Below are 16,141 nucleotides of genomic sequence, written 5' to 3' on the forward strand. Positions count from 1 at the left end.
TACTGTGTCAACAAGAGGCCAGGCCCTTTGGCGAGGAGAAACGCCCCTTCTCTGGGCAACGGCAACTGTTGCCTAGTAGTTCATTTTTTTTTTTTTTGTGGTTAAAGTGTGAAAATTTGAGTTTTAAAATTTGACCACGTACGGAATGAAACACTGATTCATTAAGCGAAACTAGAGGACATTTTAAATGACTGGAGCAGTTCTGATAAATATATTGTACTCTATTTTATGTTTGTTTACTCTAAGGGCGAACCGTACAAAGTTTCGCCAGAAGTTTTTATTTGCCGTGTAATATACAATGAAAAACCCATGCTTTAGTACCACTGACCAACAACACGTTTTCTCCAGATCGAACTAAGATTTTCGGGCCTAATAATCTTTTTTAGAAATTTATTTTGTTTTGCAGTGAATCCATTCATGCATTACCTTAATTCAAAAAGAAATAATAGTTTTTCGTTATATCTGTAAAACATCTCAAACAAGTTTGTTTCTTCTAACTGAATTTCCTGGAAGGTTTCACTTTCTGTAATAGTCTTCCACAAGAGGCGGTGAAAAACTTGAGTTTACTTAGCTTCCTCTCTCGCTCCTTCTGAAGAAATTCCAGTTTTTAAAGGGTTTGTTTCTGTGGCAGCAACAACTTTTGCCTCAGAAATATAAGGAGAGACATCTTTCAACCTACCTATCGAAATGCCATTCCAAAATTCTTCCTTAATGTGGAAAATTGGGCAACAAATTGTCCTCGGCAAATAAGATGTACGGGATGGGAGTGAGAGCACAGTTCCCCCTCATAATGACAAACGAAGCAAAGAGTGTGAACATGGTTTTTCAGTTCATAACAATAAATGAAAAAAAAAGAGAGAGCATAATTATCCTAACTTGAAGAGATAACAAAACAAGAGTAACAGTGCAGTTATACCAAAGACACAATAAGGGAGTAAAGTAAGAGCAAATAACGATAGGCATAAAGAAAAGAGATTGTACGTGCACATTTTCACTAGGATATTACTACGTTTGGAGGAGATTTTAAAGGGAAAGCTAAATATCTTAGTGATTTTTGGTATCTTCTTTGCCTCACCTTGTTTTATCAAAGTACATGAGAAGATCCAAGGCTGCTGTTTCTCATCTGAAGAGTCAGTGCGAATGCAGTGACTGACCTTTGTATGTATAAAAATGGTAAAAAACCCTTTTAATCTTAATTGTAGTTTGTAAAATCGAGTCTTCTTAGTAATATTTTGTTCCAGTGTGTGTAGTATATTTGAAATTGCCTCAGAGTATACGTGAAAGCTCTTGTACTCTTGTTTCACCTCCCTCAAGGCTATATACTCTGCTTGTATTTGTAATGCCCGTATAGAAGTGACATATACTGTATATGTATAAATATACATATGTGTATATATAATATATATAGCCAAGAGATTCCATCTAAATGTGGTTGAACCAGACAAACAATTTGTTAGATGACGAAGATCCATACGTTTGTTTATATGGGATATATGCTAAATAAAAAAGAAAATTGGCATTTAGAAAATTGAAATTCTTGCTCACACACTATATATATATATATATATATATATATATATATATATATATATATATATATATATATATATATATATATATATATATATGTGTGTGTGTGTGTGTGTGTGTGTGTGTGTAATATCCTTGAAATTGCCTCAAAGTATACGTGTAAAGCTCTTGCACAAAAATACTACATGTATAATATATAATACATATATATATATATATATATATATATATATATATATATATATATATATATATATAGTATATTAAATTATATATATATGTATATCCTGTAAGCTCTTGTACTTTTGTGCAAGAGCTTACACGTATACTTTGAGGCAATTTCAAGGATATTTACACACATATACATACACATATATATATATATATATATATATATATATATATATATATATATATATATATATATATACTGTATATATATACTGTATATATATATATATCAGTGTGAGGGTGGACCAGGAAACCAGTTAACTCTAATATATTTCTTTATTTCCAACGTTTCGTAATAATTTCTCTGTTACATCATGAGGGATCTGTTGAATAATGCACAAATTACTCAAAAAGTTACTGTAAAAGATTTAAAATCCTAAGAAAAATAAACAAAATTCACCAAATACAATACAGCTAAAAACACAACAGAACAAAAGACCGCTAACCGACCTTAGGTGGAGAGAGCAAACGACAGAATGTTCATAGACAGAGTTAACTCAGGTACAGTTGAGTAGAGGAGGTTTAGGTATTTAACTGGGGAACTAGTTGTTTGATAAACAATGACTCGAGTATAGGCAATTCGTGAGGATTTGTTGTTTGGCCTATTATGTTGAAATAATTTCTTTCAACACGAGTTTTACAAATTTTAGAATGAGCTCTGATATTAGAATGTTCTGGATTGGAGAGCCTACAACCAGTATGAAAGCTTATTCCCCGATGGGAGCCAATTCTGACCCACAGTAACCTCCTCGTAGATCCGACGTATGTCCCAGTGTTACACTTAGGGCAAGTATATTTATACACCACGTTAAATCTACTCCCATCGGGGAATAAGCTTTCGTACTGGTTGTAGGCTCTCCAATCCAGAACATTCTAATATCACAGCTCATTTAAAATTTGTAAAACTCATATTGAAAGAAATGATTTCAGCATAATCCTCACGAATTGCCCACAGTATACTCAAGTCATTGTTTATCAAACAACTGGTCCCCCAGTTAAATACCCAAACCTCCTCTACTCAACTGTACCTGAGTTAGCTCTGTCTATAAGCATTCTGTCGTTTGCTCTCTCCACCGAAGGTTGGTTAGCGGTCTTTTGTTCTGCTGTGTTTTTAGCTGTATTGTATTTGGCGAATTTTATTTATTTTCCTTATGACTTTTAAAGCTGTTACAGTAACTTTTTGAGTAATTTCTTCATTATTCTCAGTGGTCTGGTTAAACTAAGATATACTTAACAGATCCCTGATGACGTAATAGAGAAATTAGTACGAAACGTTGGAAATAAAGAAATATGTTAGAGGTAACTGGTTTCCCTGGTCCACCCTCACACTGTTGTGTCTTGCTGGTTCTAAGTGCCAATTTTCTTTTTTATTTAGCATATATCCCATATATACAAACAAATGGATTTTCGTTGTCTGACAAATTGTTTGTCTGATTTAACTACATTTAGATGGAATCTCTTGGTTTTTCAATCTGTGTAGAGTATTGTTAAGCAAACATTTAATATATTAATAAAAAGATTATGGTGAAAACTTATGGTTTGATAAACTGTCTTAGATTTATCACAGTATACAATAAAGACAGTATTAAAGTTAAGGCAGTTTTGTTTAATAACTGGAGTCCACCATTGTGTTATATATATATGCTTTTAGTTAATGTTACTTATGATCAGATTTGAATACAATATCAGTGCAAGTTCAATAGCCAAATCAAATTGCGGTCATCCAATAGGTGAATATAAACCCAACTTTGACGTGATTGTCAAAAGTATGACTTACCCAAGGGGAATACAAATTGCAAGTCCAGTATTACATTATGACACATTTTTGATGATTGAGACTCTCCAAGGTTATTGATTTTCTCAGCTCTCCCTACAAAATTAAAACTTTGTCAGCCATCCCTGACTTCGTTCTCGTTTATTACACTATTTAAAATTTGAATTCTTGCATTTAATCTATTTTTTTTCCTCTACTGTACGTACCCTTACATTGGAGTGTAGTTTCAATATAGCTAGTGTGGCCCAGCTGATAGCCTTGAGTTAATGGATGAAACAGGTGTTAGTGGAAAAGAATAAATTGAATAGTTTTAGCCTTGAGGACAAGAAGATTTACAGGAAATTAGAGGTCATGCTTTACAATTATAGCTGCCACGTAGCCATCAGCTTTCATGTCAACTTTAAACTCCCCGTAGTGGGGTACTGCCGTCAGTGCACCTCATGCGGTGGGCTGTAGGTATTACTTAAGGTTCTTCGTAGCTTGCCTTCGGCACCTAGCTGCAACCCCTTTTGCTCCTTTTACTGTACCTCCTTTCATATTCTCTTCCACCTGACTTTCCACCCTCTCCTAACAATTGATTCATAGTGCAACTGCGAGGTTTTCCTCCTGTTACACCTTTCAGATCTTTTACCGTTTCAGCGCTGAATGACTTCATAGGTCCCAGTGCTTGGCCTCTGGCTTAAATTCTATATTCACTTCAATTCAATTCAATTCATGAGCAAGTGCCAGATGAGTGAATCAAACTAGGTAGAAGCTTTCATCAAACTTCCTTACGTATGAAAAGATATTAACTTGACTTTGAACTTAAATGTTTACCAAAAGATATCAATGTCTTCATTTATAACAAATCTGTAGGAGAAGTACTCACTCCAGCCGGCAGTTGCGGAAAACGTCGTTGAGAGTCAACGCGGATCTCGTGGATGACGCTTTGAATAACCGCATAAATAGGTTTTGCTGGACATTCGGACATCCGATACTGAATAAGAGATATATGCTTGTTCGTATACGAATACTCCCCACACCTTCATATTTTTTATTTATTTTTCATTGCCAGTCGAATTATGCTTTAATATGGAATAAAACCAGCCGTGTATGACTACTTGGAATGTAGAATTTTTGGCAAAAGAAGGAATAAAAATATAAGAAATAAACTTGAGGTAAACTTTTTTTTTCAAAGTTACACTTAACGACTTGATGACTAAGTCAATGTAGATAGGGTGGAGAAAAAGGAATAGGCTGAATCGTCGAAAACAATGGTCCTCACGTCTCCATTGAATGCTTTCTGCTGACGTCTCCTGAATTCAGATATATCGGTTATATTGTGTATTCTCGCATATTTATGTATTTATAACCTTTTCCTATACGCTTGCCGCCCTGCAGGCTGATTTTCCTGTAGAGCTCTCTTGGGCTTTATAATATGCTGACTCTGTCGTTGAGGCTTTCAGCTTAAGATGTATAGAAAGAAACCGGGAACGTCGACGCAACCGATGTGTGAGCAGTGGCGTAACTAGCTTAGTGGCGCCCGGGCTGACTCTGAAAAGTACCAAGTGGTGAAAATTAAACCCACATTTTAAGCCTTAACATCTCAGTCATTTATTTTACTTCATAAAGCTAAAACTAAAACAACACAGCAGATTTACTCAAAAGATGCCAGAGTGCCTCCCTCCCCTTAGTTACGCCACTGTGTTTAAGCGGAAGGAAACGATTCGTAAACAGTTCTGACAACGCGTGTGAACATGCCATTGGAAAATGAACATGTCATTGGAAAATGAACATGTCATTGGAAAATGAACATGAACATGTCATTGGAAAATGAACATGTCATTGGAAAATGAACATGCCATTGGAAAACGCCAACACTTGTTCCAAAATACTTTACGTATGGAACAGGCTGTGAAATATCTTGAAATTATAAAACTTAACACGAAGATGCGAAACTACGCTAAACGTTCACATCACGTGCATGTAATGATTATAACCAGTCGCAAAAGAGGAGTCGATAAAATGGCACGAAGAGCAAAGTGGTGCAGCATCAGTCCGCGCTGGCACAAGGTCAGCCTAGTGTAACAACACCTGGTGCTGTTATGAAATCACGCACAGTATTGTGCAGGAAAAGTGACCCAGATTGCTTCACCAGGTGGAGGAGAATGGGTGTTCGGGGGCATAATAATGCTGGCCCTGACTTATTTTCTACCGTTTGATCGTCACAGGCACATATGTGAGCACTTGACTCACTTTTCTTGTGTCTGTGTTTTCCCAGTAAAATCCTTTAGCTCTGATGACGCTTCAGCTTGACAGATGTTTGGAAGCGTTTTCAGCCGTGATTTAGTCAAAATTGGGGATGAGTAGTTTTATTTACTACAATAAGATGCCCACATATAATTTTATTTTTTCATGAGTACAGAAAGGACCCAGCTTATATGGATCTCACTAAGATCAAACAGTGTTTAAGTAATAGGTTTTGATCGTGTGAGGCTACTCTGGATGAGGGACCCAGGTTTTTTTTTTTTTGTGGAATAATGCTTGTGTAATAGATTTTCGTTTAACATCAAAAACCATTTACTAGATAGTTGTTGGCCAGTACCAAGAAAATATTTAGAATTCGGAAGCACACCATTCAGAATATTTCCGTAAAAATTTAGTCTCTCAAATAATATAGCTGATATTCAAACTATCATATTTGTTAAAGTCACATTACAGTTTTCCTTCTCCAGTTGCAGTTGTTTACGATTTGATAGTGCTTACTACATTCATCAGTGAAATTTGGCTTTTCCTTACGAGGTGATGCCTACCTTTTTATTCAAACCAAGTCCTTGCAAAACCGAAGCCAACTGTGTAATAAAAAGTACTGAAACGCCTTCGTGTGGTGATGGGAGGAGTTTTAAAGAAGCTAGACCTTTCAGTGATTTACGCAAAAGGAATCTTCAAGATGAATTCCTAAATCAGTTTTGTGACAGGGAAATTCACCAGTTCTGCTCTTGCATCTAGACATCAGGCTTATATTTTTTTTTACGATGCCAACATCTCTTAATTCATATGAATGTTTCCGTGCCAACACAGTTGTGAAATGCTCCGTTTTACGTTTTGTTATTCAATTTTACAAACATCTGGCTGATGTGGATGCAGCTGATGATGTTATGGTGCTAATATTTTGTAGTTATAGAAATGCCATGTGAGTATTACGGTGTGCATGGCGCATCATCGCCCTTGATACAAAAGAAAAATGAGAATTGTGCCATTGTTTGCGGGGGAAAGCGGAAAAGGGCGTTTCGTGTTACTATTAGAGACGAGTAATTTAATGAATGGTGATACAATAGAAACAATGGAGGAATTGTTAGCTGGTCGGATACCACATTTGAGTGATAGTAGAGAACTTGGTATTCTGTCGGTTGGTAGAAGCGCACTTCGATCTCGCCAACTTTCCCTCGACATCTTGGTGACATGGCCATGAGGTCCTGCATCATTGCCAGTAACCGATGAATGAAGGTCATAGATGTTAATTGATTTTTAGTATATATATATATATATATATATATATATATATATATATATATATATATATATATATATATATATATATATATATATATAGGCTATGTGTGTGTGTGTGTATTTGTAGAATGTAGGCCTATACAAATTCATGATTTTTTCACACGTTTTAGATACGCTTGTCACTACAAAGCCTAAGATCCAGGTGGAGATATTCTGACGTCCGTAGCAGGATACGAACCAGCATTCAGTGTACCAGAACAAGGTCATGTTAACACACACAAACGTATATATATATATATATATATATATATATATATATATATATATATATTAGAATCTACTGGTCACTTTCTGGCCAGCACTAAACAACTAAAAACCAGACTGATGGTGAGGTTGGAGGTATTCCAGCTCTGAGAATTGTAGCTTAATTCGACAAGTATATGACTGTATATGTAAGCAGCAATAGACTGTTACCCTTCGTCGTGGTCGGGTGGGTAACGTGACCAGATATACTGGATAAGGGTTAGAATCCTGCTACGTATGTCAGAATTTCTTCACCTGGATCTTAGGGTCTGTAGGGACAGTCGTATCCAAAAAGTGTGAAGATAAGAGGGCATAGTGGCTATTACAGTTAGGCTACACACGCATCTGGTAAAATAAGTGACCTTGTAGAGTCTCTCTCTTTCTCTCATATATATATATATATATATATATATATATATATATATATATATATATATATATATATATATATATGGTGTATATATATATATGTATATATATATATATATATATATATATATACATATATATACATACATATATATATACACATATATATATAATATATATATATATGTATATATATATATATATATATATATATATATATATATATATATATATATATATATGAGGAAAGAGAGAGACTTAAGGTCAGTTTTACCAGATGCGTGTGTAACTAACTGTAATAGCCACTATGCCCTCTTATCTACACTTTTGGATACCAGGTGAAGAAATCTGGTAAAATAAGAAGGGTAACAGACTGCTTGTATACAGTCATATACTTGTCGAATTAAGCTACAATTCTCAGAGCTGGAATACCTCCAACCTCACCATCAGTCTGGTTTTTAGTTGTTTAGTGCTGGCCAGAAAATGTATAGATTCTAAATTATATATATATATATATATATATATATATATATATATATATATATATATATATATATATACGTATGTTAACATGACCTTGTTCTGGTATAATGCTGGTTCGTATCCTGCTACGGACGTCAGAATATCTCCACCTGGATCTTAGGCTTTGTAGTGACAAGCGTATCTAAAACGTGTGAAAAAATCATAATATATGTTCTATATACACACACACACATAGCCTATATATATATATATATATATATATATATATATATATATATATATATATATATATATATATATATACAGTATATATATACAGTGAACCAAAAGTAGGTGGACAGTAGATAAAATTTATTTTGAGATTACATATACTGTTATATTAACTAATACAATTAAATTTTTATAAAAAATTATTACATCAATTAAATTTTACTATTTACAATATTACATATATAATATATATATATATATATATATAATATATATATATATATATATATATATATATATATATATATATATATATATATATATATATATATATATATATATATATATATATTAATGTGTGTAACTGAAGTAATTAATGTGTTGTTAACAATCCTGTTTAAGTTTCTACTTTCCGAATCTGCCCTGAAGGCATTATGTGATATCGTTCCACCATCTCGTTCATAAATCATGTTCAGTTTTAATGGCAAGGCTCAGATAAGAGAGCATATGTACAGATTAATTCGAGGCTCAGAGAGTCTGTTCATTCGTTGCAGCTGAATTTCATTGGTTACATGTTGCGTGGGTAGTGTTACTTGATGGAAGGAGGACGGCCAGGTCGGCAGTATAAAGACTGACAGACAACACCAGAGTGAGAAGCAAAACTCACATGGAGGGTAGAATAGGAAGAAATGAATGGGAATATATGTATATTGCAAAAAATGTTATTTGTTAATTTAGCCTATGATCGAAGAATGAGAGAGGGGGTAAATAAAAAAAAGAAACACGTACCTCTCTGTAAAAGGTAATCGGAAGCCAAAGTTTGAGGGTTTAATAGGATTTCTAGGCCCACTCTCTGTTATATAAATCAAGTGTGATGGGTGAATGGTAGGATTGCTATGCCCACTCTCTGTTATATAAATCAAGTGTGATTGGTGAATGGTAGGATTGCTAGGCCCACTCTCTGTTATATAAATCAAGTGTGATTGGTGAATGGTAAAGCAACAAAAAAAATGGCAAAACTTGAAGTTGTTTTGATAAATTCTTTTGAGTAATATATGTGTAGCAGAAAGGATTGACATGGAGATAAGAAGCGAGTGATAAAAAGCACCGCGTGGGTGAAAAGATAGGTCAGAGTTTTGAGATAGTTTAGTTCATGGAGGAATATAGATTGGTAAATGAGTGAACGATATAGAATGGATGGACGGGAAGAGCTTGAAAGTGCTCGGTAGACTGGGTGGAAGAGGTATCCGTGAAGAAAGTGCATGCAAGATAGGGTCGAAAGGTAAAAAGAAGAACGTCTGTATAGGGGTTCCACATTGCTGCCGATGATAAGCTTTCTGTTACGTACTTGAATTGGCACATTTTATAAAAGGCCTTTTTAGTTTTCTGTAACAGAAAACTATTGTGCCGGCTTTATCTGTCTTAAAAACTACTAAGGCTAGAGGGCTGAAAATGGGTATGTTGGTCATCCACCTTCCAATCATCAAGCATGCCAAATTACAGCCCTCTAGCCTCAGTAGTTTTTATTTTATTTAAGGTTAGAGTTAGCCATAATCGTGTATCTGGCAGCGATATAGGACACGCCACCATCGGGCCGTGGTTAATGTTTCATGGGCCGCGGCTCATACGGCATTATACCGAGACCACCGAAAGACAGATGTATTTTCGGTGGCCTTGAGTATACGCTGTACAGAAAACTCGTTTGCGCCGAAGAAACTTCGGCGCATTTTTTACTTGTTTCTATTTTTGCAGTCTCTCCTTGTTTCAGAAGGTAGAATATGAATGTGAAACTGTCTGTTGGCTTGTTATTATTCTGGAACCATCTCATCAGGAGAATGCCTTGTTATTATTATTATTATTGTTATTATATAATACTTGCGTGTATAAATATATATATGTATATATAATATATATATATAATATAATATATAATATATATATATATATATATATATATATATAATACATATATATATATATTTATATATATATATATATATATATAATTTGTCAATTTTAAACATGACATAACGTAATTGTTATGGTCACTGTCCCACTACTTTTAACCCCAAAAGGCAAAGAATCGAAACCTAGTCAGGGTAGGAGGACTTTCCATTTATAACTCGATCTGAGTATAAGTTATTCTCGTGGAGTTAATTAAAGGTTATTTATGGAGTTAGTATTAAATATATATTATTTATATATATATATATTTATATATCTATAACTATATATATATATATATATATATATATATATATATATATATATATATATATATATATATATATATATATATATATATATATATATATATACATACACATCCTCACCCGCTTGCCCAACCAATCTTGCAGTGTTTAATTGCACGGAAGAGTAGGAGGGACATAAATGTTGATGTTATTGCATTTGTGCAGGAAATCCTCAGTTCACAGAAAAAGATCTTTGAGGATTGTTTGGTCCCTAATCCATTGTAGGTAGATGGAGAACATCTCCTCAGTTGTTGATATCGAGGTGCAAGTTGCTTCTCACTGCTTTGTCCGGGAATTTCCAGGGCTTCTGCACGGACAACTAATATCGCCTTAAGTTCTGTGAAGGAGACAAAGTTGGTCAAAGTGATGATGTCAGGTACTTCCTCGTGGGAAGATTCTTGCAGTGAAATTGCAAGCACCGAAGATTTTGTGATAGGAATCCAGCGAGTCTCTCTCTCTCTCTCTCTCTCTCTCTCTCTCTCTCTCTCTCTCTCTCTCTCTCTCTCTCTCTCTCTCTGAGATTTTGTGATAGTGATAGGATTCCAGCGAGTCTCTCTATCTCTCTCATTTTAGGTTCTAAGTATAGTAACCTAGCAGGGGGTACCCTTTGTATACCTTAGTCCCAAGTTGGCGACTCGAGCGTCATATCCCCTCAGTTGGACCTTCGTTTATTCCCTTGTGTCTAATGGTGCTGTGAAGAAAAAGGGAAGGGTTTTGTCTGTTGAGGCATGAATCATATCCTCGGCGCCTTCGTGTATTAAATTGCAATGCTGAAATTTAGCGTGTCTTGTATTTTTAAGTAAGTTTTAAGTATCGTATCATTCATAATGTTCTTGTGTAAATCGTGAAATACCACAGTAAACACAAACACATATGTATATATATTATTGCACGTTTATGGGCATAATGTGATGCAAATTTAAAAGTACAACCTGCGTTTTCATCTACCCTCAAATGCCATGACAGGACATAAAACTTGACTGTAAAATCAGCGTGTTTTATATTATACATATATATATATATATATATATATATATATATATATATATATATATATATATGTATACTGTATATATATATATATATATATATATATATATATATATATATATATATATATATATATATATATATATATATATATATATACTATGGCATTTGAGGGTAGATGAAAACGCCAGTTGTACTTTTGAAATTTACCATACATTATGTCCATAAACATAAAATAATATTAACTTGAGCGATATAACATTCATCCAATTAACGATGGCTGATTGTACGTTCAAAGTTGGTGCTGTGTCTCATCTAGCTCTCTTCTTGCAAATTTGTACGATTTCCATGTTTCGCTGCCGAGAACCCGTAGGGGGATGGTGCCGCCAGTTCACCTCATGGGGTGTACTGTAGGCGTTACTAAAGGTTCTTTGCAGCGTCCCTTCGGCCCTTAGCTGTAACCCCTTTAATTCCTTTTATTGTACCTCATTCATATTCTTTCTTCCATCTCGCTATCCACCCTCTCTTAGCAATTGTTTCATAGTGCAACTGCGAGGTTTTCCTCCTGTTACACCTTTCAGACCTACCTACTCTTAATTTCCTTTCCAGTGCTGAATGACCTCATAGCTCCCAGTGCTTGGCCTTTGGCCTAAAATCTATATTCGATTCGAGTCAATTCTCTTCTGACACAATGCGGAAAGTTTCCCTATGAGTCTAATGTTCATTTTTGTTAAGGGGGCTGCTGACGCCATAATACCCCATTATAAAGTAGGTGACAGTTGCTACCTTATGATTGAAGACATTTGCTTCAAATGTTCACCACTTACTCTACAACTAATACTGAAAATACTCTAGTGGGGAAACAAAGAAATTCGAACTCTAAGTTTATAAATTTTGCACTGAATAAAAACATGACAGTCATTTTTCAAAATTCATGTGTTTTCGTTGACTTCCAAGGAGTCTCAAACTAAAATCCAATAGTCTTAGAAATATGTGAGTACTGCAAATGCAGTGAAGTAGTAATTCCAAGATAGCATAGCAACAAACGCGACAAATCAAATTACAGTTAACACTGGAGTAAATTAGCCAGTGGCATTCATTGATACAAAGTTAGTAAAGAATACAAAATATTAACGTGAGATAAGTATGTCCAACTGCATTAGGCTGCGTATCCCAAGAGGGGATGGCTCTAGGAAGGAAACAGTCACTTCCACACTCATAAATTTACTGTTGAATCGTAGAGGAGCCCTCTTTGATATAAAACTTCCACATCATCAGCTGCTTCATACAACCACACATATGACTCATCAGCAGTTCTTTTAACCCCATACACACACACACTTCACCATTTACCCTTGTCTTGAAGTATTTTTTAATTTCCTTTCCAATTCCTCCTTCTTGAAATCTCTCTAGCCTATTCTAGGACGTTTTTGCTCTTTCCCTGCAGTACAGTACTTCTGAATTTGACATTCATGTCACCAGCCTATCATCGTCCATTCTTTCTACATGCCTGAACTGTCTCAAAATATTTGATCCATCTTCTGTGCTAAACTTTTCACCATTTCTACACAGTGTGACATTTCTTCTTTTCTTCATACATTGCTGATGCTGCACAGAGTTCAATGCAACAGTTTCAACCCTTCAACCCTTTGTCTTTCATTTTGCTTTTATCATAAATACTTCGCCTAAGTAAAGGAGAACTGTTCAACAATCCATTCATACATTCTTACCTTGGCATCCATAGACAGTTCAAGTCTCTTGCTAGTCTTTTACACACATCCTGTTACCGCTGCTGCTTTTCACCTATTCTGAGACTCACCTCTTCCCACATTCTTCCATTATCAGTTGTATTTCATCTCCAGTGGCGTAACTAAGGGCGGGGGGTCCGCCCTGGGCGGCACTGTCCCCAGGGAGGCGGGGCGGGCGGCCACTCTAGCATCTTTTGAGAAGGTCTGGTTTGGCATTATTCTAGATTTTCTAGCATATTTCGTCTGACCAGAACACTGAACAGCGATTTATCGACTCTGCTGTTGGACTTTGATGTCGTTATTAGCGAATTCGCTTCAAACAAAGCTCGTAGGGTTCCGTTATAAATTTGTGTGTTGTTTTAGTTTTAGCTTTATGAAGTAAAATAAATGATTGAGTTGTTAAGGCTTAAAATGTGCATTTAATTTTCACCACATTAGTACTTTTTAGCACTGGGATTGGGGCAACACTTTCAGAGTCCGTCCCCAGGCGCCACTAACGCTAGTTATGCCACTGTTAATCTCGGTTTCTTATATGAAACATCTGCTTCAGTTCTTCCACCATCCATATTAACGTTCATTGGTCTATATATGCTTGTTGCCATTAACCCATAACTAACATGATTCTCTTTATTTTTATCTTGTATTCTTTCAAATTAAATTGCTAGTTTATGTAGTTTCTCTTCACTATCCCCAATCAGCACTCCTACATCATCCATTTGACACTTCATTACCATCCTTTTACAGTTTTCTGTAAAAGAAAACTATTGAGATGGTCATTTGTCTGTCCATCCGCACGTTTTCTGTCCGCCCTCAAATCTTAAAAACTACGGAGGCTAGAGGACTGCAAATTGGTACGTTGATCATTCATCCTCCAAACATTAAACATTCAAAATTAAAACCCTCTAGCCTTAGTAGTTTTTATTTTATTTAAGGTTAAAGTTAGCCATGATCGTGCGTCTGGCAACAGTATAGGACAGACCACCACCGGGCCGTGGCTGAAAGCTTCATGAGCCAAGGCTCATACAGCATTATATGCTGTACAGAAAATTCGATTGCGCCGAAGAAACTTAGGCGCATTTTTACTTGCTTTTTTTTTTTATCCAACGACTTTGAACTTAGCCTACTGTCCTCTCTGATTTCGTGCTTCACTCCATCCATAAAGGTACTGAATTGTCACGTAAACCTAGCACGCCTTTTGTCTTATATCACCTTTACACCAAACCTGTCGCTCTCCATGTACATATTTTAACTTACATACATATTTTAACTTACGTATTTTAACTTGCATACATATTTTAACTTGCATACCGTACATATTTTAACTTACATATTTTAACTTACGTACATATTTTAGCTTACATGCATATTTTAACTTACATGTTTTAGCTTACATACATATTTTAACTCACACACCTTTGATCCCATCACAAAAATTTTAATTGGTCACAATAATGTATCTTCTGAACACCCTTCACATTGTGATTCTGTCATAAAATGAAGTTTCAGGTGAGCCATATAGCCCTTTCCCTTCATATTGAAACATCTCACACACCTTTTTCATAAAAAAAATTCTACCGTTTACCTGTCCAGGTCAACGGATTAATATTTTTCCCTTATAATTCTTATAGTGGCCTCTTTCACCTTCACTTTTACACAATGGAAAATACATATGTACGTATGCATGTATGCATGTATGTTTGTTTATATGTATGCATGTGTGTATATCTGTATGTATAGCCTCCATAAATATATACTTTCTCTGTTTTTGCACACAGGCTGCAAACCCATTCTTCTGCCCATTCCGTAACTGTCATCCAGTGTGAAGAGATTAGATTTCTCTTGTTTTCCTTTTCCCGCATCCCCCAGATTTGAAAGTGTGGTTGGCGTCGATCTCAGGAAAAGAGCTTAATCTGACATTTTAGATGTCATTTCCTCCCATGAAGTGGAACCCTTCATAAGACCGTCCTCCATCTTGGGGTACAGTATACTTATACCCAAACTGTAGGTTCTTCCCAGGGGGTCATTGTACAGGTTGTGCCATTTACTCTTACTGGCTCAGCAACTCTTGTGTTTGAAGGAAAGTGAATGTTTAATGAAGATAAAAGAAAACATGTCGAAGAAGAATTGACGTATTGAGAAATGCATTCATATCTAGAGGTGGTAAATAGGTTAGTGTAGGCAAAATGATGGATCAGTGTATTTTCAGATTGCCTGGTTATCTGGAAATAATGGAGGACCGTAAGCTGGGACGGAGGGTGTTTCATTAGCAAGTATTAGGAGGGAGGAAGAGAGGGAGACAGAAAATCACTGGGTAAATGGGTTGAAAGAGTTACTGGAATGGAAGAGACTTGATTTTCTCTAAGCGTGAGAGTGCATGCAAGAAAAGCAAATGGTGCAGTGCATGGAAGGGTGTTTGATGAGCTGCTGATGAACCGCCTGTACATGTATGTGAAGTGGCTAATGTTGCGAAAGTCTTCTGAGCAGCAATGCAGCAGTCAAGGTATGAATTTAGAATTGACTTGAAGAAGACTGGTCCACTGTGTTACAGAAGTGAGGAAATCGACAAGTTAGGTCATGTGGCTGTTAATAGTGCGCATATGAACATGGCTGAGTAACAGGAAATGCTTTTGAACATTTCCTGTGGCTCCTGCTAGTAATCGAATCACGTGCATATTCGTGATTTTTAAGCATGGCTAAGCTGACAGCAATGCCCGCAAAAGTATCAATAAACACAAACAAGTAAGAAATGCGACGAAGTT

General features: G+C 35.5%; 1 protein-coding gene across 2 annotated transcripts in view; it reads left to right on the plus strand.

The window, feature by feature from the left end:
- LOC136848613 (cysteine and glycine-rich protein 1-like) overlaps nucleotides 1–16,141 on the plus strand; it is a 55,481-nt gene that overhangs the window by 8,041 nt on the left and 31,299 nt on the right. The window lies entirely within an intron of this gene.

This window comes from Macrobrachium rosenbergii, chromosome 2 (assembly GCF_040412425.1).
Source record: "Macrobrachium rosenbergii isolate ZJJX-2024 chromosome 2, ASM4041242v1, whole genome shotgun sequence".
Taxonomy (NCBI): Eukaryota; Metazoa; Arthropoda; class Malacostraca; order Decapoda; family Palaemonidae; genus Macrobrachium; species Macrobrachium rosenbergii.